Source organism: Rana temporaria, chromosome 5, assembly GCF_905171775.1.
Source record: "Rana temporaria chromosome 5, aRanTem1.1, whole genome shotgun sequence".
In the NCBI taxonomy this organism is placed as follows: Eukaryota; Metazoa; Chordata; class Amphibia; order Anura; family Ranidae; genus Rana; species Rana temporaria.
Window position 1 is genome coordinate 344896643 of NC_053493.1, and position 26103 is coordinate 344922745.

Consider the following 26103-nt stretch of genomic DNA (forward strand, 5'->3'; position numbering starts at 1 on the left):
ACTGGGGTGACCTCACCCCCTCTGAAGCAACGGGGAAAGGCTGGGGTTACCCAGTGACATGTACAGGTGACCCTTCCCCCCTCTGATGCAATGCGTGTTTCCTGCGTCCTGCCAGGTTGCTTGCTATGGTTTTTGAGGGGGACCCCTATGCCATTTAAAAAAAAAATTGGCTTAATATCCATACCAGACCTGAAGGGTCTGATATGGAATTTGGGGGGACCCCCATGCATTTTAAAAAAATGGTGCATGGTTCCCCTTAATATCCATACCAGACCTGAAGAACTTGGGGGACCCCCACACATTTTTTTTTATTTTGGTTCGGGGTTCCTCTTAATATTCAAAGAGCCTGGTAATGGACTGGGGGGGAACCCATGCCGTTTTTTTCAATTACTTGTATCTGTATTGCCGGGATCCGACAATTCATTATAGCAACGAGTAGTTTTAAATGACTTTTTTCCTTTAGAAATGTCATTTTGTGCAGGGGCTGTTATAAACACCGGAAACAGCTACTTTACATGCATACTATAGACAACCCCCAGGTATGAAATTCAAAGGAATATTTCACCTTTATTGTTTTACTTTAAGCATTATTAACTTCTTAAGACCCGGGCCATAGTAAAAAGACAGCCACAAGGTGGCTCTACAATGCCAGGAGGCCGTCTTTTTACGGTGCGTCACTGAGATGCTGATGCGTGTGCCTGGCTGCCGCGATGTCCGCCAGGTACCCACGATCGGCAGTGACAGAGCAGGGACCTGGATCTCTGTGTGTAAACACAGAGATCCACATCCTGTCAGGGAGAGGAGACTGATGCTGTCCCTTGTACATAGGCACACAGATCAGTCACCTCCCCCAGTCAGTCCCCTCCCCCCACAGTAAGAATCACTCCCAGGGTACACATTTAACCCCTTCCTCGCTCCCTAGTGTTAACCCCTTCCCTGCCAGTCACATTTATACAGTAATCAGTGCATATTCATAGCACTGTTTGCTGTATAAATGTGAATGGTCCCAAAAATGTGTCAAAAGTGTCCGATGTGTCCACCATAATATCGCAGTCCTGACAAAAATCGCAGATCGCCATCATGACTAGTAAAAAAAATAAGAATTCTATCCCCTATTTTGTAGACGTAAACTTTTGCGCAAACTAATCAATAAATGCTTATTGCGATTTTTCCCCCCAAAATATGTAAAAGAATACGTAGTGACCTAAACTGAGAAATAAAATCGCTTTTAAAAAAAAAAAAAATTGATATTTATTATAGCAAAAAGTAAAAAATATTGTGGTTTTTTTTTCAAAATTGACGCTTTTTTTGTTTATAGCGCAAAAAACAAAAACTGCAGAGGTGATCAAATACCCCCAAAAGAAAGCTCTATTTGTAAGAAAAAAAAGGACATAAATTTTGTTTGGGAGCCACGTCGCACGATTTTCATTTAATTGTGACAGTGCCGAAAGCTGAAATTTCGCCTGGGCAGGAAGGGGGTATATGTGCCCAGTAAGCAAGTGGTTAAAATCACTGCTCCCAAAAAAAATCAGTTTTTAAAACTTTTTTTGCATTGATACTGTACATGACCCCTGGGGAAGGACCCAGGTCCCCAAACACTTTTTATGACAATAATTTACATATTAACCTTTAAAATTAGCACTTTTGATTTCGCCCATAGACCTTTAAAGGGTGTTCCGCGGCTTTCGAATTTGCCACAAACACCCCAAATTGTTTGTTATTCGACGAACGGGCAAACAGCCAATGTTTCGAGTCAAACATAAGGCTCATCCCTATTAAATATTATGTATTGCCCTTTTTTTAGAGAATGATCCCTTTTCTGATATACATAAACCATATTGTCATTAAATTAAATTGGATGAACTGGGCCCTACCATAACTACGACTGGGTTTTCTGGGGGGTGAAGTCTAAGGGACAGGCAGGATTCACCAGGGACCCCCTTACAGGTGTTAAAGTGGAGTTCCAACCAAAAGTGGAAGCTTCACTTATCTGCTTCTTCCCCCTCTGGTGCCATATTTGGCACCTTTCAGGGGAGGGCGGAACAGGTACCATTACCGGGAGACTGCGCCACGGAAGTTCGGTTCCACGCCTCCTTCCTCCATTGCTGGGCCAGTTAGAAAGTGCAGCACACTTCCAACTTGTGTAGTAAGGAACCGCCTTACAACGAATGGCTGTGGCAGCACCAGAGAGCTGATTTGAAAATCGGCTGGGGTGCCAACATCACGGGATCCCTGGACAGGTAAGTGTCCTAATATTAAAAGTCAGCCGCTACAGTATTGGTGTATTTTTCGTTGAGCGGTGCGGGAGGCGGAACTGCACTTCAATACTCAGCTGTATTTCATCCTCAGGTCACTTCCACAGATACTGGCAGATGTAGCAAAAAGATGCTATAGGACAATGGGTAGAAATGGCCAGGCTACTAATGGGGAAACAGAAGAGCTGCAAGAACTCAGAAAAGCACAGTTAACCAAATACAGTGTGAACCAGGAATAGTTGTACCCAGTCTTGGAGGGGCAGATTTTGGAAAACTGAGAATACTAGAAGTAGCTGTGCCCAGCTTCTAGGGTTGGAGGAGCAGAGTTTGGTAAATGGGACCTACCCAGAGTATCTGTACCGTGCTGTAAAGACTTGGAGGAGCAGAGTTTGGCAAATCAAGTATAACAAGAGTAGATGTGCCCAGCTGCAAGGTTTGGCAAACCAAATATACCAAACACACTGCCAGCAACCAGGAATAACTGATAGAGCATACCAAGAACACTACTAGTGGCCAGGAGTGACAGATAGAGCATACAGGGAATAGTACCAGCAGCCAGGAGTAACTGATGGAGCGTACCAGAAACAGTGCCAGCAGCCAGAAGTGACAGCTTGTATAGTGGTATTGTGAAATTTCAGAGGCTTAAATAGCAATTTTAATCATGTTATGAATTATACCTATAAAACATCACATTGTTCTCTACAAGTATTGTATTTGGAAGATAGCAAACGATTGGCCTTATGCTGCTTCTGGCTCTACATATTACTGATTCTTCATATGGGGCTGTGATAAAACCCAATATTAGTGACACAGTTTACCATAGTGACGTATAAATAGCTGATTTGAGAATTATTGGTATATTTATAATTATTTTAAATCATTTTTGTGGATTTAATTTTTAATTTTTATAGTATTTTTTTCAACTAAATGGCAATTGTCATATTTCCACATTTCAACTTGTTTCGTGGTCACTACCGCTTCTTCAGGACTCCATATTTTCAAATGACAGATGCCTAATTATCTATGGTTTACATGTACAAAGCAAAAACACAGGTGTAAATATTATGCATAGGTGGGTATACAATACATACTATATGCTTTTATATACCAACAAAAATAATGAAGTTATGCATACAAATCATATATAATATACAGGCTGTGGAGGAGGAAAGCGCCATGGGTCAAAGGTGGTCACATTTCCCCGGGCTGTTGGGAGGCACTAGAAAGACAACACGCAGAGAACATCCTCTGGACGACTCCACACTGAGGCAAAGACATCCACAAACATAAGGGCAATGGACGTCTCAAAAGACAAAGAAATAATGAAAGAACACAGGATCAGATGGCAAAGAAGTCTATGTTGGAACAGAACCAGCGATCTACACACCATCCTTCTACATCTATGGTGACAGGTAATTCACAAATGGGTGCCGTGAATGAGCTTCTATTTTTTCAAGTGAGGATGCACATGAACACACAAACAATGTCACACTAGGGATCTGAAAGATATTTATTTTACTCCCCTCTATTCCCCGTACCTATTTTTCAGAGCCATTGCTCAATTCCCAACACTGCAAAAGGCAAAAAACTGACAAATCCACATGTAATGACACAAAAATAAGTTTGAGCACGCCTACAAATGAGGACACTAAAATGAACATAATAAATGTATCATCGCACACCCTTATCACACATGAGATGCAACTCCTTATGAAGGGCCTAGATTTTTTTCTCCCGGCAAAGACTTTGATAAATTTGATCTGATCAAAGACTTCAATTTATTTACGCGTAAACTTTTGCTTAAAAAAATGTATAACAAAGAAACAAATGATCCCACACAACTAAGTAGAGATGAAAACAAGGCCATTGTTAAACTTATATTCCTCTTGGAGGAAAGTGACCAGACTGACTTAATAGACTGCATCGATATTGAACAGCTCTTACAAAAATGTGGTGGACAGGCATCTGTAGCTGAACCTTTCAAATATACATTAGAGAAAAAATCTGATCGCTTCCCACCGCCGAGCACCAATTTCAATTTGGTAGCGTTCCTGAAACTTGTGTCAAGGGATATAGAAAAAATGTCCAGACATGGAGGCAACCTGACATCAATAGAAAACCAAGCCTTTCAAGATCTTGCCAATAATCACTCCTTGACCATTAAACCCTCTGACAAGGGTGGTAACATTGTTATAATGGACAACGAGCAATATATATCTGTGTAAAAAATGTTAAACAATTCTAATTGTGCCGATTGCCCTCAGATTGAGTGACACATTTTACAAGCAGTATTACAATCTTGTTGAAACGACTTTCGGGAATGGGACAATAACCAAAACCACATGTGAATTCATATGCAGTTCCCTCGAATTCCCACGTTTTATTCAGTCCCTAAGGTACATAAGAGTGTCTCTAACTCTCCGGGTCGACCCATTGTGTCAGGCAATGGGGCAATCACAGAGAGACTGAGTGACAGACGAACATCTTAGACCATGTGTGACAAGCCTCCCGTCTTATGTAAAGGACACCATCCACTTTCTAAAACTCATTGACAACCTGTATCTACCTACACAGGTGTTATTAGTTACTATTGATGTTGAGGCATTATACAGCTCCATCTCCCACAATTTAGGTCTAGCTGCCATTCAGCGTATCCTTTGAGGTTAAATGGGCTTACAATGACTTTATAGTCCAATCACTTGACTTTGTTTTAAATCACAACCTTTTTGCCTTCAACAGCGTCCACTACCTCCAGGTGCATGGTGTGGCGATGGGGACATTCTGCACCCCATCCTACGCCAACCTGTACCTGGGGGAGTGGGAATGGAGCAGCTGTCGAAGTATACGGACCAAATTATTATGTGGCACCGTTACATCAACAAGGTGTTTATGATATGGGACAGCCCAAAGGAATTACTGCTTACACTCTTATAGAGATGTAACAAAAACTAGTTCAACCTTACATTCACCATGTCATATCATCCTGATGAAGTGACTTTCCTTGATGTTAGAGTTATACGAGGTGAAGATGATACACTTATAAGCTGCCTCTATAGGAAGCCAACAACGGGGAACTCTGGATTACATGCCTCAAGCTTCCCATCCGACACCCCTACTATCCTCTATTTCTTATAGTCAATATTTAAGGACAATGAGGAACTGCTCAAGTGAGACTTAATTTAAAAATAATCCAAAATACTTCAGAAAAGATTGCTAGAGAGAAGCTGTTCAAAAACATGTCTAAAAAAAGATAAAGAGCAGTACAAAATACAAGAAAAAAATTACTATACATTAATTTACAGTATCACTAAAAAGGGTAGCAGCCAATACAACACTACAAGAATAATCATGACATTTTCAAACCAACACCTGTAAAGCAGAAACGTCATACAAAAATATTGGCACCTGTTGTCCATGGATTATGTCCCCCTACAGTTGGGAGCCAACCTACGTTTGGCTCTCACTTGACGTTTGTTCGCTCTACACCTCTATCCCACACACATTTGGACTAATGGCACTAGAACAATTCCTGCTTATGAACCCACTGATCAACTCCCATCAGGCAGACTTTATTGTACAGGCCATTCAATTCTGCCTGATGTACAATTATTTCTCCTTTGACGGAGAGTGTTTTATCAACAAAAACAAGGTACTGCGGTGGGTTGCTAACGTTAAAGTAATAAAAAGATATTCCCGCGCTGGCCAAGTTTAAAAGGTAGGGTGTACAAATACTGTGAAAAGTGTACCACAAAATAGATGTGAGAATAAACTCATAAAATCTTTAAAATGGCATCATCATGTGACATGTGCAACCATAAATAAATATATTCACACTAAAATTCCATAAAATGAAATAAAAATGAATTAAAAAAAAACGAATTTAAAAAAAACGCAGTGCAGATAATGTCCATAAGGTGCAAGCTGGATGGATGTCTGTGTGTGCACAGTGATCAGAGTGAAGGTGCTGGTGCTAGTAGTCAATCTCTGGTATGGAGTGCTACCGATAGGTGGTTGCTGGTTCTCCGTGCAACTTAGGGTATAGGTGTCCCATTACCTTACCGCTGTAAGGTAACAGCGTATGAGTGTGTCTTTTAATCTCCTGGTGGCTCCTGATGTCTCAGGCTCCGCTGGTATGTATCTTTACTTTGGCATCAAAGTCCCATTTAAGTGTCCCTGGTGTATCTGTATCAGATAGCCTCACATTGGGGCATGGGGGGATGTAAAGAGGGTTGCTCAATAGTGTAGTATTTAATCACTTAAGGACCCTTCATGCCGATATATGTTGGCAGAATGGCACGGCTGGGCACAATCACGTACCTGTATGTGTCTCTTTAAGCCCAGCCATGGGGTCGCGAAGCTCCGTGACCGCGCCCGCTGGACCCGATCGCCACCAGTGTCCCGCGATCGGTCACTGGAGCTGTTCTTCGTTGTGGCAGTGTCATTGATCGTCTGTTCCCTGATATAGGGAAAGACGATATATATGACATCACACATCCAGCCCCACCCCCCTACAGTTAGAAACACATATGAGGTCACACTTAACCCCTACAGTGCCCCCTAGTGGTTAACTCCTAAACTGCAATTGCCATTTTCACAGTAAACAATGCATTTTTATAGCACTTTTTGCTGTGAAAATGACAATGGTCCCAAAAATGTGTCAAAATTGTCCGATGTGTCCGCCATAATGTTGCAGTCACGTAAAAAATTGCTGATCACCACTATTAGTAGTAAAAAAAATATATTAATAAAAATGCAATAAAACTATCCCCTATTTTGTATAAATTTTGTGCAAACCAATCGATAAACGCTTATTGCGATTTATTACCAAAAAAAGGTAGAATAATACGTATCGGCCTAAACTGAGGGAAAAAACGTTTCTTTATATATTTTTGGAGGATATTTATTATAGCAAAAAGTAAAAAATATTGCATTTTTTTCAAAATTGTCGCTTTATTTTTGTTTATAGCGCAAAAATTAAAAACCGCAGAGGTGATCCAATACCACCAAAAGAAATCTCTATTTTTGGGAAAAAAAGGACGCCAATTTTGTTTGGAAGCCACGTCGCACGACCGTGCAATTGTCAGTTAAAGCGACGCAGTGCCGAATCGCAAAAAGGGGCATGGTCCTTAACCTGCATAATGGTCCGGGTCTTAAGTGGTTAAAACATTTATTGGAATCAGCAGCAATAATAAAAAGGTACTCATAATGTGCAGAATCAGACAGGCATATCAAAAATGAGTCGCAAACTCGTCCAATATCACTTCCGGGTTGCTAACTTTGCCCCCTAATACGCAAACTTGCCCATGGGGTTCTGGGAAATTAATCATATTCATAAAAACAATCCATTTGCAGCAAATATTGTCTTCTTCGGGAGGTACATTGACGACCTTATTATCATCTGGGACGGTGCCTCCAATCTCATTACCTCATTTGTCCAATACTGCAATAACAATACCTATGAGTTGTCTTTCACATTTGTCACTAACCCTTCCACGATGGCCTTTCTTGATCTAGAATTGGAAGATGATGGTCACAACATTTATGCCAAAAATTATACTAAATCAAGGGCAGGCAATTCCTATCTACATTTTAAGAGTTGCCATTATCCCAAATAGATAAAAAATATTCCCAAATATGCCTTAGGCAGAACTGTACTAAAGACTCTGACTATGTTAAGCTCAGTACCCATTTAAAAATAAAATTTCTCGACAAACAATACCCTGAAGGCCTGATTGATGAAGCTTATGAGTTCTACCTCCATGGGAAGCCACCGAAATCCAGTCAAACTATGAATGACTGATCTATGAGGTTTGTTACAACCTTCCATTCAAAACATAGAAACATGGAAAAAATGCTATCCAAACAATGGGATATTCTACAGCAGGATCTCCATCTAAAAACAATACTTCCCGCTCATCCCAGAGTTACCTATCAGAGGGCTTCCAATCTGAGAAAAAAAATTGCCCAGATTAAATTAAAAACCAATGTAGTCCTATCGCCTGTACCTATTTTGAAACCTATAGTAGGTATGTATCAATGTAGAAAAGCATTATGCAAGACATGTAAATTTGTCAAGCATGGCCAAAAATCATTCAACACCATAGGTAAATCTTCCCCATTAAAAGAGTTCTGCAATTGCTCATCGGAGTACGTTGTTTATGGCCTCAGTTGTCCATGTGGCCTACTCTACATAGGCCGAACAATTCGGGCTTTGAGAACTAGGTTTGGTGAACACAGAAGGTACATAGAGGGGGGTACAGACCCTCACAGTGTTCCCAGACACTTTGCTATGGCTCACCAGAAATCCACAATAGGACTCAAAGTATGGGTCATTGAACAGATTCCCAGATCCCTCCCACAGCTGCGAGATTCAAAAAACTCTGTGCTAGAGAGACTAATTGGATCTACAGTTTAGATGTACTTTTACCTGGTTGTATCAACGAAAGCATAGACATATCTACCATCCTCCAATATGATCACTATCATTATCACCCACTCAGTTATTCTTTCCTCTTAAAATTAAGACTCTAATGTATGATTATTCCAATACTATGGCTAATTTTTAACATGTATATTCCATAGGTTGGTCCTCTGTTCTCCCTCTCTCTCTCACTTGGGGGTGGCGGGTACCCGTAAGTATAGCCATGAGACCTGCATATGAAGAATAGTTTGATATGTGGTTTGCCAATTCCTCCCTGTGTTTGTTACCTCCCTCTTTAACCCCGTCATTGCCTCCCTTACATGGTACATGTGTGTGTTTTTTTCAACTACCCAAGCACATTTGCACGAGGGATGTGCGTGTGGCCGTATATATACGGAATATGTGCATACACATTAATAATCAAATTGTATCCACAATTTATTTGTAGTTTATCATTTCCTTACAGGAAATAGCTCTAGCCTCCACGTCCCTTTTTATGCAATTATTTTTTTTTTTTTCTTTAAGTGTATTTTGTGCGTGTACTCGAGAGAGGAGCCGGACTGCAGGATTTGGGAGTAGGCAGGCCTCCCCCAGAGGCAATCTGCCACCTTTCTCCATGCCCCGGGTGGCAATGGTGGGTGTGTGAGGGGGTCCTCCCACACAGCCCGTCCTACCTGCTCCGCTTTGAAGCCCAACGGGGCAGAGGGACTCCCTATAAGGGAGTGAGAGGATCTAGCCCGCTCAACCAGCCCCGTTAGTCCTTTGCCTCTCTTTTTAGAGACCGCGTGGTCAAAGTGCGTGCATGTTAACCCAATTTCGAGTGCGTGTAAGTGTGGTGGTTTTTGCGGGAGGGGGGTGGGTGTACTAAGCGCAAGCTTACCTCGCATAGCACACCCACCGGGAGCCGGGCTGAGACCACCAAACTCAATTCACATGTAGCTGAGACCGGGATGCGAACCTCTAGCTGCAGAGGTGAATGGCTTGTCAGCGCAGTGCCAATCGCGTTGAGCCACCGCAGCTCCGCCCTTTTTATGCTATTTGATACCTTTATGTAATTACACTTTGATGATTAGTTATTTACATATTAATTAATCAATTAATTTATCAATTTTAACTTAATAACCTTTTCATTAACTGTAGGATTTTTCCAGTGACCATTTATTAAATCTAATTTATTTAATCTTAGGTTATCGCTTTTTTAGTAGATCGACTCCTTTGTTCGACTGACCTCTTAAAAATACAATATATTTTGCCTTTCCTCCTTTTTGCCGGTCTGATTTTATTATTATATACCATATATTTTATTACTCCCTAGAGAGTTGCTATCATCTTAATTACCATGACATGATTGTGATTTTCACTCTGCCACTTGTTCTATAAAACACAATAACCACATCACCAGCCCCAAACTAATAGTAGGTGTTGGAAAAACTTGGTTAGATCTTAGCCATACCAACCAACAGCCACTAAACATAGTTGATGAGGATAAAAGGGACTTGTGCAGTCAAACAGCTGCCCAAAAGGCCTAATTCTAGATTCACACAAGAGGAATGGATGATCTATACGTGTAAAAACCAAAACAGACACAATTAATAAACTCAATAGGTTAGAAAATATGGGACCATACCATATAAATTAGCTAGATCAGCTATATGCATTAAAAAGACCAATTAAAAGCACTCCCATTAATCAGGATCTAAAGCTGTCCATATAACCATACGTGTCTTACCCAAAGCGACAGCCTTACTCATTTTTCAGAATGGCCTTCCACCTCACTACCAAGGAACATGCATTACAGCATCACGCTATTATAGAATTTATGTATTTTGGGGGGGGGTAATTCTCCATACTGAGCCTGAGACAGGCATTTTTTTTAATTCCCACCCCCACTCCTTTTCTGAAGTCATGTGGTTACTTTTCTGGATTTTGACTGGATGTTAGTGATCATAGAATTTAGTGTAAGGAATACACAGGAGAAAATGCATGTTGACAAGGGAAGTATAGAGGTGGGCAGGGAGTCTACTGACATCACGATTCCACTCACCGAGCTCCAGACAACAGACCCACCCACAGAATCTGCAGTTTTTCAGTTCTTATAACAGACAGAGGGGAGACATTTGACAGGTAAGGATACATGCAGGAGGCATCTATATCCTTATAGATCAGCACTATGGCAGTAGTTTAGAAAGGATGAGAGTGGGTTTACATCCACTTTAAGCTCTCAAACCATAGAGTCATAAGTATTAAGACAAGTGGATAACTAATATATCAGTATGAACTTACCTAAAGTCTCATATAGAAAAACGGATACATGTCCTCCTCTTTGAGCACTGCAACACTGAAAAGTAGGCTCAATTTAAGTCTCCCCCATCTCCCCTGCCTCCAATGGCACCGGTGGAGATGTGGATGCTGGAAAATGACCAACTGCGCATGCCTAAAATTGTGCTGGATCTGATGTCATGCACAATCGCTGTAAGTCGATAGGCACCTTATTGGAAGTTCTAATACACCAACGATGGATGACGAGGAATACCCAAAGGGATCCAACATTATGGATTTTCCCAGATGGTTTACAGCACAGCGGATGGCCCTAAAAGGACACCTAAGAAACAGATCACCTACAACGCCATGGTTTCAAAGGACATCCGTTCAACGGTGTCCCGGGCATCCGTATGATAGCCCATCTATCCCATCTATCCCATAAACACCTACAAGCAAAGGGGAAAAAGGTAATAAAAAAATAGCAGAAAAAAATATCTGTTATAATAAACAGACTGATAGCTTGGAATGGTTATCTCAGCAGGGAACCCTTACAGAGAATATGGACGCATTATTATAAGAAATTAAACATACCACAATTACAGAAATGTAAAATAGCAATGCATTGTTTTACAGAAATGATATCTTATCAAAATAAGAAAATGGAAATTGTAGTTAGAAATCACATTTCCTCTAGAAAGGGGTTGAAACCAAAGGATTTGTTTAGTCCAGGAAATTTGGTAGTGGCCAGGGTATACAGTATATCCATTTGGATTCACACTGCAATAGTTACTTGTCAATATCTCCTCCTCTCTCATTTTTGGGTATATGTTCAAGAGCAAAACATTTCGATTTTGATTAATCAAAGTTATGTTAGAGACCAGTGTGTCTACTAATAGGCGTCTCCATCTTTTTTTTGGATATTAGAGACACATGGTCCCAAATGCTGTGAAAGAAAGGTCTTTTGGTTTTCTCAATGTAGAAAACTTCACATTCACAAGCCATGTAATAAACCACCCCTTGGGTAAGGTCACTTCTCAAATGTTCATCATAAGGCTGCAAAAGTAAAATTTTCGACATGGTTTAATTTGTGTAAACTTTAGCACCGGGGGCCTCTGTGTGTGTTGGAATATTGGCTTCTGACTAATTGATCTTTCCAGGAGGAAGATCTTCTGAAGGTAATTTGGGGTGTGCTGTTAACATATATGGATACAGAATCATCAGTCACCAAAAGAGGCCAATACTTGCGAAAAATATGTTGTACCTGTTTATGATGCCCAAAGTACGTAGTAATCAATCTTACATTTAAATTTAATGGTATGCAGTAATCCATCCCTATCCTAATTGTTACTATTTCAAAGTCTTCTTGGTGACTACAATTTATTTTTATTCATAAGTATTGACTGTAAGGTATGCTGGTAACTAGGGATGAGCTTTGAGTTCGAGTCGAACTCATGTTCCACTCGAACATTGCCTGTTCGGACGAACAACGAACAATTTGGGGTGTTCGTGGCAAATTCGAAAAGCCGTGGAACACCCTGTTAAAGTCTATGGGAGAAATCTAAAGTGCTAATATGCAAGTTATTGTCCTAAAAAGTGTTTGGGGACCTGGGTCCTGCACCAGGGGACATGTATCAATGCAAAAAAAGTTTTAAAAACTGCAGTTTTTTTCAGGAGCAGTGAATTTAATAATGCTTAAAGTGAAACATTCCTTTAAATTTCGTACCTGGGGGGGTGTAATATAAGCATGTGAAATAGCGCACGTTTCCCGTACTTAGAACTGTCTCTGCACAAAGTGTAATTTCTGAAGGAAAAAAAGTCATTTAAAACCGACTCGCGGCTATAATGAATTGTCGACTCAAGGCAATTCAGAGAGAACTCATTCATAAAAAAAAAAGTGTGGGGTCCCCCCAATTCAATTACGAGGCTCTTCAGGTCTGGTATGGATATTAAGGGGAACCCCTGCCGTCAATTAAAAAAAAAAATACGTGGGGTACCCCCCAAATATCCATTCCAGACCCTTCAGGTCTGGTGTGGATTTTAAGGGGAACTCCACCCCAAATTAAAAAGAAAAAAATGGCGTGGAGTTCCCCCAAAAATCCACACCAGACCCCTTATACGAGCACGTAACCTGGCCGGCCGCAGAAAAGAGGGGGTGACGAGAGAGCGCCCCCCCTCCTGAACCGTACCAGGCCACATGCCCTCAACATGGGGAGGATGTCCTCATGTTGATGGGGACAAGGGCCTCATCCCCACAACCCTTGCCCGATGGTTGTGGGGGTCTGTGGGTGGGGGGCTTATCAGAATCTGGAGGACCCTTTAACAAAGGGGACCCCCAGATCCTGCCCCCCTATGTGAATTGGTAATGTGGTACATTGTACTGCTACCATTTCACAAAGGAAGTGTAAATAGTTGTAAAAAAACACACACACCGTGGAAAAAAATAAAATCCAGCGGTGGTAATCCACTCTCGGTCCCGGCTCCAATGTTGTCGATATCCAGCGACGGGTGATCTCCTCTCCGGTCCAGCGATGAGAAGATCATCAGGGATCCAGAGCGCAGCATCGCCGGCCGCCTGTCTCCACCGGAGACAGCCCGGCGAATGACGCTGCTGAAGCTAGTGACATTTCTTATATTGGTGAGGCGGGGCCACCCGTCACGTGCCCCCGTCCCCCTCTGACGCACCCTCTGCTACGTCACTGGGGAAGCCCAGGCTTCCCCCTTGCGTCAGAGGGGGTGGGGTCACATGACAGGTGGCCCCGCCTCACCAATATAAGAAATGTCACTAGCTTCAGCAGCGTCATTCGCCGGGCTGTCTCCGGTGGAGACAGGCGGCCGGCCATGCTGCGCTCTGGATCCCTGACGATCTTCTCATCGTTGGACCGGAGAGGAGATCACCCGTCGCTGGATATCGACAACATTGGAGCCGGGACCGAGAGTGGATTACCACCACTGGATTATTTTTTTTTTTTTAATAAAGGACTTTTTTCCACGGTGTGTGTGTTTTTTTACAACTATTTACACTTCCTTTGTGAAATGGTAGCGGTACAATGTACCCCATTACCAATTCACATAGGGGGGGCAGGATCTGGGGGTCCCCTTTGTTAAAGGGGTCTTCAAGATTCTGATAAGCCCCCTGCCCGCAGACCCCAACAACCACCGGGCAAGGGTTGTGGGGATGAGGCCCTTGTCCCCATCAATATGAGGACATTCTCCCCATGTTGAGGGCATGTGGCCTGGTACGGTTCAGGAGGGGGGGCGCTCTCTCGTCGTTTATGAATGAATTTTCTCTGAATTGCCAGGAGCCGACAATTCATTATAGCCGCAAGTCAGTTTTAAATGACTTTTTTTCTTTCAGAAATGACACTTTGCACAGGGACAGTTCTAAGTACGGGAAACAAATGCGCTATTTCACATGCTTACTTTACACTTTTACTGTTTCACTTTAAGCATTATTAACCCCCCTGGCGGTATTCCCGAGTCTGACTCGGGGTTAGATTTTCATGCTGCGATTGGTAACCCCGAGTCAGACTCAGGCTTGCCTCGCTGGATCCACAGGGAGTGTTTACTTACCTTGTCCCTAGATCCAGCGATGCCACCGCGCTGTGTGAGCGAGCGGGACCTCGCTCGATTCACACAGCGTCCTCCTGTGCCGCAGATCTACGTTTCCTGCGACGTTACGACGCACGGGAGCGGAGAACGGCGCCAAATTCAAAAAAGTAAACAAACACATTACATACAGTATACTGTAATCTTATAGATTACAGTACTGTATGTAAAAAAATACACCCCCCCCCCTTGTCCCTAGTGGTCTTCCCAGTGCCCTACATGTTCTTTTATATAATAAAAACTTTTCTTTCTGCCTGCAAACTGTAGATTGTCCATAGCAATCAAAAGTGTCATTTTATGTCAAAAATGGTTTTAGAGCAGCTAGAAAACAGCGATAAAAAATTATAATCACTTGCAGAATTGTGCGATAGTGATTTGTGGGGAAATTCGTCATAAAAAAATTAAAATAATGACAGCGACAATTCTGCAACTGAGCAAATTTCAGTGATTTTGAGTTGATTACATTATTGAATATTTTTTATTATAATTATATTATTATTTGTTATAATTATTTATAATTATTTATTATATTATAATTTATAATTTTGTTTTTAAAAAAATGTCATACCCGGGATGCCTACAAGACTCTTGTTTGGTCAGATTTAAGTGAGTTATTCCTAAAAATTACAGGCCTACAGTATAAAACGCCAAATTTCCTTGCAAATAATGGTACCGCTTTCAGCACCTTTTTTCTGAAAGAATCATACCGCCAAGGAGGTTAAATTCACTGCTCCCGAAAAAACGTCAGTTTTTAAAACTTTTTTTTGCATTGATACATGCCCCCTGGTGCAGGACCCGGTCCCCAAACACTTTTTAGGACAATAACTTGCATATTAGCCTTTAAAATTAGCACTTTAGATTTCAAACGTTCGAGTCCCATAGACTTTAACGGGGTTCTAAAGTTCACACGAACATTTGGTGTGTTCGCAGGTTCTGGTGCGAACCGAACAGGGGGGTGTTCGGCTCATCCCTACTGGTAACTAGAGGGGTGTGATGAGAGCTGGCAGCATGGAGGATGGTATTCCCTGCAGAGGGTTTCCTGTATAGAAATGACCAAGGCTGTCCTCAGCATTGACAAAAATCTGGACATGTAGGAAACTCAAGTTTTTTTGGCAGCATGACATAGTGAATTTCAAATTGAAATCATTGGTCTCCAAAATTTCTAGGAAGACATCCAATTCATCTCTGGAACCTGTCCAGATGACAAATACATCATCTATGAATCTTCACCATATTGGCACTGTACAGTAGTAATTTTGTTTGTCATCACAAGCAAACAAGTCACGCTCTCATAGGGGCACCCTGCACCCTGGAGGTAGTGGGAGTGACCAATAATAAAATCATTGTTGGTGAGGACAAATTAAATTAACAGATCCAAAACAAATTTTTTGTAACGACCAGTAGCTAAACCTCTTTCAGAGATGAAGCTCTCAACAACCCTGACCCCATGGTGATGGGGAATTGAATTGTAGAGAGTTTTAGTAATGATAACGGTATCATTAGCAGTAATCAGCATGGATTCATGAAGAATCTTTCTTGCCAAACCAATCTATTAACCTTCTATGAGGAGGTGAGTTACCATGTAGATAAAGGAAGGCCCCTAGACGTGGTGTATCTGGATTTTGCAAAAGCTTTCTGTACAAAATAAGGTTAGTTGGCATGGACCATAGGGTGAGTACATGGATTGAAAACTGTCTACAAGGACGAGTTCAGAGGGTGCTGATAAATGGGGAGTACTTGGAATGGTCAGGGGTGAGTAATGGGGTCCCCCAGGGTACTATGCTGGGACCAATCCTATTTAATTTGTTGATAAACAACCTGGAGGATGGGGTAAACAGTTCAATCTCTGTATTTGCAGACAATACTAAGCTAAGCAGGGCAATAACTTCTCTGCAGGATGTGGAAATCTTGCAAAAAGACACATTAATGGGGTAGGCAACTACATGGAAAATGAGGTTTAATGTAGAAAAATTTCAAATAATGCATTTGGGTGGCAAAAATATGAATGCAATCTATACACTGGGGGAGGACCTCTGGGGGAATCTAGGATGGAAAAGGACCTGGGGGTCCTAGTATATGATAGGCTCAGCAATGGCATGCAATGCCAGGCTGCTGCTAACAATGCAAACAGAATATTGGCATGCAAAAGGGGACCAATTTCAGAGATAAAATCATAATTTTCCCACTCTAGAAGATTCTGGTCTGGCTGCACCTAGAGTATGCTGTCCAGTTCTGGGCACCAGTCCTCAGGAAGGATGTACTGGAAATGGAGTGAGTACAAAGAAGGGCAATAAAGCTAATAAAGGGTCTGGAGGATGTTAGTTATAAGGAAAGGTTGAGAATACTGAACGTATTCTCTCTGGAGAAGAGACACTTGAGAGGGGATATGATTTCAATTTACAAATACAATACTGGTGACCCCACAATAGGGATAAAACTTTATTGCCGAAGGAAGTTTAACAAGACATGTGGCCACTCATTGAAATGAAAGGAAAGGGGGTTTAACCTTAAACTACGTAAAGGGATCTTTACTGTAAGAGAGGCAAGGATGTGGAATTCCCTTCCACAGTTGGTGGCATCAGCAGGGGGGCATCGATAGTTTAAAAAAACTGTTAGATAAGCACCTGAAGACCACAACATACAGGGATATACAATGTAATACTGACATATAATCACACACATAGGATTGACTTGTGTCTTTTTTCAACTTCATCTACTATGAAAGTATGTAACTATGTACTATTGTATCGCCTTTATCCGCCTGCTGATTTTTGAGTAGGAGTTAGGTTGGACATTGGTTTCTGATGCCAGTTGGTTTTGGCAGTTTATTTGGTGACCTGCTGAGTAAAAATTCCAGATGTTGGGATTGGCTTGTAAGATTGGATAGACTCTAGATTTTGGCTTGTATAATTGAGGAGGTGGAAAATATCTAACTGCAGGGGCAGATCTGTGAGGAGAAGAATCAGAGGAGATTCACACATTGCCCTCCTCCCAAAGTTTCAAAAGGTCATTCAAAATTTTGAGATCATTAATTGTAAGATTCTTCAAAACTTCATCATTGAAAGATTGGGGTCTAGAAGCTTGATAGTCTTTGTCATAAATTACTTTGTACATCAAACATCTAGCGAATAGGTGTGAATCTTTGATAGGTTCAAAGATATCTAAGTATTGGGTTGGGCAAAAAGTCAAACCCAGACTCAGTACATGGACTTGATCCTCTGAAAGTGAATAGGATAAAAAATTGATTATTTGGAGTCTATTTTGATAGCTTCTTTTGGATTGATCAATTCTACATTGAGGGTCTTTTTGAGATCGGGTGTCGGCTGTGGTCGAAAAATAGGTGCTGTGCGCAAGTCTCCCAAAAGAGCCTAGGATATGGATGGACTTACCTTTGGGGAAATATGTGGTGTGAGTGCTTGAGCAGAAATGGAAAAATCAGTAACCTCATCTCCCACACAGGCTGAGGTAGTTGATGAACAAACTGAAGAGGTGGTGAGGGTGAGAGAGACGTTGTGTGCGACCTGAGTGCGGTGCAGAGGTGTGAGATCTTGATCCTTCCTGTGAAGGCATTTTAATTCAGCAGCCATGAAAAGAGTCAAATGTGGAATACAATTTTGTATGCTTTCAAAATAGAATGTAAGTAATTTTTTATTAATCAATCAATCAAATTACTGTTCACTAAATTCAAAGCAGAGAGAGGTGATTTACTCAGGTTTCCTATAAAATACATACAAAGAAATACTAATAATAATGCATGGAAGCACTATATAAATTGCATACAAAGTGCAAGAAAATTAATTAGCTGAAACATTGACATGCGTATGTTATTCAAAAATAGAAAGTCTGCAAAAAATAAATAGTAAACTAAATAAAAACGTTGTGGAAACACATTACACATATTCTTATAATTGTTTTATTACAGCATTATTCATTTTCATTATCACCAACTTAGCCAAAAGATATTTACTCAAAAGTGTAAACTATCTACATGTAGAAGGAGTGCCAGCTGAATAACAGTTTAATGAACTTTTTATTCAAGCGATTCACTAGGTCACTACCATGAAATTAACAACATGTGTTGATCTATCCCATTATTGGTCTCATGATGTAATTTAAATATGCTTTATGAGTGAATTATGGGTTTGGAATGTAACAGGAAGATAATTTGCAAACCAATACTGTGCTCAGTGAATTGGATTTCATGGAAGGACATGTTTTGTGTTCTATAAAGTGTTGTAGCTTGCAGTAAATTAGAAAATATTTGATCCTGGAGAATGTTATGATCACAGTAAGTCACATGCAACATTTACTCCATTTTGTCAGATTATTGGAATGTAAATTGTAAACTGAAGACAAGTAAAAATATGATGACAATGATCATGATGAATATATATTTTCCCTTTATATGCCCATAGTAATGTCTATAAAAAAATACAAAGTACATGTTTGGGAAATCTCAACACTGTATGGTTTCCTTGATTAAGTAAAGCCCCACCCACCAATATTAAAAGAAAACCTTCCATAATTTCACACACACTTTGATGTCTATAGGTGAAAAAACTGTATGTATATGTGTGTGTGTGAAAAGAACAAGAAAAATGCGCCTAGTAAGTAAGTAAAACAATGATGGATTTATTCATAAAAATCTGCTGAATAGCTACTCACAAGGCAGTGATAAAATACACGCATGTAGAATAGAGTTGTAGGGTCACTCTGTCAAAATAACTCTGTCGGCCGAAGCTCCGTGCAGTATTGTACCTCCTCCGGTGTAAAGCTGTCCATGCCGTGATGGGGGGAGCGTGGTGGGGCTCGATGGAAGTCAGCAGAGCCGAAACAAGCCCCACAGCGGCATGCATTAAAGCCTGGAGCACAAGCGGCTATTGGCAGCAGGAAGTGACGTCAGACTGGGCTTGGGTTGATAACGTATTTCGATGCTTCCGCATTTTCTTCTAGGTTCTGCCGACTTACATCGAGCCCCACCAGGCTCCCCCCATCATGGCACGGACAGCTCTACACCCGAGGAGGTACAATACTGCATGGAGCTTCAGCCGACAGAATGATTTTGACAGAGTGATCCTACAACTCTATTCTACATGCGTGTATTTTACCACTGCCTTGAGAGCAGATTGTTATCAATAAATCCATCATTGTTTTACATACTGCACTTAGTAGGCACATTTTTATTGTTCTTTTCTTGCCATTTTAGAGTTTGCTTCACTCCTAAAGTGCTGCCAATGGTGCCTATGTAATTTGAACTTCATCACATATATGGACTTTATTCCCTTACATAAATTGTGACATTACTATCAATACTATCACTTTTACTATCATTGTCAGTATTATTATTATTATTATTATTGTCATTTATTTCCAATAGTTTTTATTGAAAGAAAAATAATATTACAATAAAACAGAAGCATCGCCACAGATTCATAAAGCGTTAACAAACACCTGAAAGGTCTCCATCACAATACATAACACTGTATAGTGTTTGGCAGCATCATTGTAACAAAAAAACATAATAAAAAACTGCAGGGTAAAACACGGAGTGTAATCCACCCCAAATAATCAATGACACAACCTTAGTAGGCCCAAGACCTGCCGGTCAAGGGTCCCGGACCTGGAAACCCCAAATCCATCCTGCTGCCAATATTATTATCTAAACGGGAGGACCCGCGTTGAAAAGCTTCCGTAAGGAAGGTAGAGGTGAAAAGAAAAAGGCAGAAATGTAAATAGAAAAGAAAAGAAGAAAAGGAAGAGAAGAAAAGAGAGGGAACAGATAAGAGAGCAACCAACCAGCACCCAGAAATCAATCAAATGGAACTGTAACCGTAACTCACGTCTCCAGTGATCTTAGATCATTAGTTAAATAAGCCAGCCATGGGTCCCAAACCTTATGAAAGATCTCCAGTTTGTCCTGAACCAGTGCCGTCAGTCTCTCATTTAACATTAACCATGACAATTTTCTTTTAAGCTGTTCAAATGGCAAGGAGGCGGAGCACCAATTTCTAGCTATCGTAATTTTAGCTGATATAAAAATAAACATAAGCAATCGTCTTTGGGCTTTAGAGGCCTCCGCCACCCTGTCGCCCAAAAGAGCCTGTTTCGCAGATTTAGCCATGTTCAACTGGGTCAATGAGTAGATAAAATTATATACCCTAATCCAGAATCTTCTGACCTTTGGACATAACCACCAGATGTGATAGGCAGTTCCAACCTGGCCACATCCCCGGAAACAGTTAGGGGTGGCCCCATGAACAAAGGTAGCGAGTCTGGCAGGCACCATATACCATCTAAGCAACACTTTATAGTTGGCTTCTATTATGGACGTATTTATAAGTGACTTAGAAGCAGTCTCCGCCAACTCATACCACCTATTTAGATCAAAGGTTTCCTGCAGGTCCTCCTCCCATCGGAGCATGTAATTCAGCTTAATTGATGAAGACATCAGCATCGCATATAACTCAGAAATATGTCCCCTTAGGCTATCATAGCGAACGCAAAGATATTCCATGGGAGTAAGAACCTCCAAGTAACTCTCGCGGGCCAGTGTTTGTATAAAGTGACGTAGCTGAACATATCTGTAACATTCTACTAATGGCATTTGATACTTCTCCCACATAAATTGCTCAGATAGAACATTCCCTCTGTCACAAAGGTCCGCTATGCGCAGCAGACCCTTGTTTGTCCACCATTGAAAAGCAACTGGATCGAGACCCGGGGTGAAAGCACTATTCCTCAACAGGGGAGCCAATGGGGAATGAGGTGATTTGAAAGTCTGCATTCTAGAGACCCTATCCCAAATATCCAAGGAGAAAGATAAAGATGGGCATAGAATGGTGGGTCTGTCTTTAGGCGGAAGCCACATAATATGGGAAATAGGAGATGGACGAAAAGCGTAGGATTCCATAATCATGCAAATCGCCTGCGGTCGCTTAGAGTGGAACCTGGAAAGTTGGGCTAATTGAGCTGCATAGAAATATTTCTGCAGGTTAGGTAGGCCCAATACTCCCTTCCACTTCAAAGTATACATAGTGCGTTTATTCACCCTAGGCCTCTTGTCTCCCCAGATGAATTCAAGTATTTTTCTTTGTAACATCTCCAAGTCACTGCGTACCAAGGTTTCCGGTAGCGTACGGAATAAGTACAATATCCTCGGCAAGACATTCCTCTTTATTGAGTGGAGTCTGCCGAACCACGATGGAGGGTGAATTCGCCATCTCGCCAGGTCCTCAGTTATCCTTTTAACAAGAACTGGGTAATTCTTTCTATACAAAGTTTGAAGAGATGAGGTCAGATTAACCCCCAAATAGGGAAGCGTTTCAGATTCCCAATGGAACCGATGCGTTCTTTCAATCACTGACTGGGCAGAACTAGGCAAAGAGATATTGAGAGCCCTAGATTTACTATGGTTTATTCGCAAACCCAAGATATCTGAAAATGGCTTAAGGATATTATATAGATTGGGAAGGGACGTGATTGATTATTGTCATTTATTATTGTCATTTCTACTGTGTGTCAGTCACACATTCTCACCTCTTTCAGTTTACATTATTAATATTGTATTGTGTTTCTGGTCTTCCTCTCGCACCGTCATTCTGTTTGTAATTATATGTGTGTGTGAGCCGAATATTAACATGGAATTCACTTATTGAATGTATGTTTAAATGTACTTACCAAAGAAAAGTTTATCTATGTCCGTCATTTTGTGAGTTCCTGAAACTGTGTGTATTTGGTAATGCAAATCAGTTTAAACGAGTACATTTTTTAAAATGCTCTTTGTCACTGCTTTTCACAACCTGATCCTAGGATACCTCTTATTATAAATAAATAGAAATAAAAGACTTTGAACCCTGCCATTGTAAACGATAGCAACCCAACAAAGCAGGAATATAATCTGTTATAATATGTTCTTAGCAAAAAGATTATTAAAAAATCTTAATATGTCGATATAGATGAAGCACTGTAAACAGAGAAAAGGGGATAATAAGGAAAATAAAATGTGGGAGGAATGGTGGGAGTTGAGAATGAGTGCTTAGAAGTCTAAGGAGGTTAGGTTAAGCCCAGAAAGTAGAGATTATTGACATTATAGGTCCATCACATAACAGTCAAAATCTATTGGTAAAGTGTGAGACCCATGTATCCAAAATCTTTTTAAATTTGGATTTTGTGTCGGTAAATGTGTCTGTCAGTTTCTTGAAAGAGAAGGTGCAATGGGGCCTATTTTTCACTTCCACCAGTAAAAGTGAATCTGACAGCCAAGCTTTTGCAATCGTTTGTTTGATGGCCGTTAAAAAAACTGTCTTTGTAATTTGAACTAATATTTTGTTGGCTTTAGGTTGAGTAATGTTTCACTTGGCAACATGGGAGTAATGGTATCAAATAATGTGGCTAGCATTATGTATATTTGGGTTCACAGTGTTCAGACAACCAGACAGGACCATCACATGTCCATAGGTACCCTGGACTGAATAGCTGTGGGGACAGCATCATTCATGCATCATGTATGTGCTCAACAGGTTGTTACAAAGTACCAATGGTATAATAGGTTATAGTTGGTTTCTAAGGTTAGGGCTTTCTGAGAGCTGAATTTGGTGTTGTTAAAAGTCAGTTGTACAGCAAAGGAGATCAAGCCTGGGGAGTGGGCATCATCTTAGCATCTGTGTTCAAACGGAGTCAAGGTAATCCCACATGGTGGATTGTGGAAGTCACAAAGAGTTTTCTCTTTAGGTTTATTAATCTTTATGTAACAAAAAAACTGTGTCTTAGAATTTAAATTCAATTTTGTAGGGCCTTTTGCCATCAGCAACCAGTGGAGACTAGAGAGGTTCAAATGAGTCAAAGGCTTAAAAGTATTGGAAAGCATTAGGTTCCTCAAAATCAGGGAAGATTTTGCATGAAAGATGTGTCTTTAGAGAGGAGCCTAGGTAAGTTATCTGTATGTAGGGGATAACAGTCCACTTCCACAAGGCATACCCATATGGGCATCTCAGCTGTAGCGTGGTATTTAGTAAGGGATGTTAACTTGATAATATTTCTCTCAACCTGTGTTCTGCCATGAAAAAGAGTGCACTTGGCAACTCTTGACCTATGATATTGCCAAACAAATTGTAAGATCTGTTGTTGCTGATCTTGGAAAAATTATGAGGGTATCTTATTAGGTAGCACCTAAAAAAAGTATAGTACTTTCAGTAAATAGGTCTTTTTGATCACTCCAAAGGAAAGGTGGGTAATTGGTTGTATATAGTGAATGGTAAGACGTGGTAAGGTAAATGCCAACATATGGAAGGTGTGTATAAGAGGATGCTTTTTAAGCAACCCACTGCAAATAGGAGATCCTACTTATTGCACAATGTAAAGCAGAGGAATCTTTTGGACCTCTTCAGATAACAGAAAAAAGAGAAAAAAACACCCCACACACATTAAATCCATTATTTTTAATATAACATCACCCTTTCTTACAAATGTATTGAACACATTGACAAAAGAAACAAGGGTCTGTTTTCTCTTTGGTCCAGCAGTATATTCTCATTTTAATTAAATAATCTTTTCTGGGGAGGAAGGCCTCTAACCAGAGTAGGACTACATCTCACAGAGGTTATTAGAGCAATTGGAGTATAGGATTCTGGCAGTTTTCTATTCTTCGGTTATAAGATCTCATGCTTTATTCTTTCAAGGAGACATTTCTATCTTAGGTGAAAAAGTACACAATGTGGGAGCTACACTGAGTGAATCCAATAGAACCTCATACTTCAGTTGCTAAAATGAATGTCTGTAAAATGATTTCATACTGGCACTGAAAAATTTAGGGTGCAAAAATTCCCTCAACTATAACCTTAGACGGGCATTTTTTTTAATGAGGAGATTCAACTCTCAGAATTGAGTTGGTACATAGATAGAGCAACCATATCACTAGGTCACTAACAATGTGCAACAATCTGTGTCAAAAACTCTATGCAAATGAAGATTACTAACACTTACCAGTTCACTTAACTCAAATATTTTCCCCTTTCCCAAGCTAGAGTTGTCACTGGTATCTATAACTTCTGGGAGTGTTGGATGCCTGGTCTGCTTCTGTGCAATGTAATTCAATCTGCTGTCCCACATGTCACTACTCTGTGCAGATGAAACCACAGTGTCCAGTGGTGTACATGGAATTTAATACCCTTGAAAGCATTGGATACCAGCGATGGCCATAGCTCTGCATAGGTGCAAAGTTAGGAGACACTAATAAGTATTCTTAATCATCACTTGCAGGTTGCTTCAATTGCTGACAAAGCAAGGGACAGCACAATACGTTCACTTGTTGTACATAAATCCCAAAGGCATTCCCAGACCACCTTTAAGGCCGAGTACTCACGACCAAACATGTTCGCTCGAAATGTCCGACGGGCTGTTTCCGGCGTACAAGGCTGTTTTTTCATTTGGCCCGCTGGCTTGTACACACCAGCGGACCATATTTCCCTGCGGACCTGAACGCGTGCACGTAATCCACGTTTGACGTCACTATAAAGGGAAAGGCCAAAGTCAATGGCGACGCCCTCTGTTCCGCTTTTGCTAGTTACGGCTTTGCTCGTGTTAGTGAAGGTTTGGTTAGAGCTGATTCGCGCTTCTCGGTCTCCAGGCTTTAGCAGGTAGTATTTTCTCGTTCAGTGCGTGTGCTTGTGGGTACGTAGTTGGCATTCGGGTACAGGCGTGCAGTTCGTTCTGCCTTGCAGATTCGTACTGTGCGTTCGTATCTGTGTGTCGTGCGTTCTTTGCAGGTACCGCTGGATTTGATTGTGCTTTCTGTTGGAGTGTGTTCTTGACTGACCAGCCGGCCGGTTTGAAGCCATGATGGAGCAGCAGCGTCAATTTTCGCGAGTTGGTGCTGTTTATGGGATGGCTGCTGGATATGTTCATTATTCCAGTACTTTGGCCAGAAACAGGGGGCGGAGGCGTTTCTGGACCAAGAATTGGTTGCGCCAGCGTGACCAGTTCTCACATATGCCTCTGCTTAGGGAAATCCAGGAGAATAATCCTAATGACTATAGGAATTTTCTCCGCATGACGGACCCCGTATTCAACAGTCTGCTGGAACTTCTGTCCCCCTATATCATGAGGCAGGACACTGTGATGCGCCAAGCCATCACGGCCGAGCAGAGGCTTATTGCCACGTTGCGGTACCTGGCGACTGGGAGGAGCCTGCAGGACCTCAAGTTCTCGACAGGCATCTCTCCGCAGGCGCTTGGGGTCATCATACCGGACACGTGTGCTGCCATCATCAAAGTTCTGCACGAGGAGTATATTAAGGTAAGTTTCCTCATTTTAACCTCACAATGTGTCTTTAATAATGTTGGCAACTAACATTTTTTTTAAATTCACAGATATGCTGTGTGTTTAACTAACGTTCCCTTTTCTCACTATGCATGTTGATATCAGCTTTTACATGTTCTTTTTATTTTGGCCTACCTGCATATTTGGATCTTACCCAATATTAACCTGTCCAGCATGCTATCTTCTGGCCAACCCCCACCTTGCCACTTTATATTTTTTGGGTTTTGCTTTCTAAAAACAGTT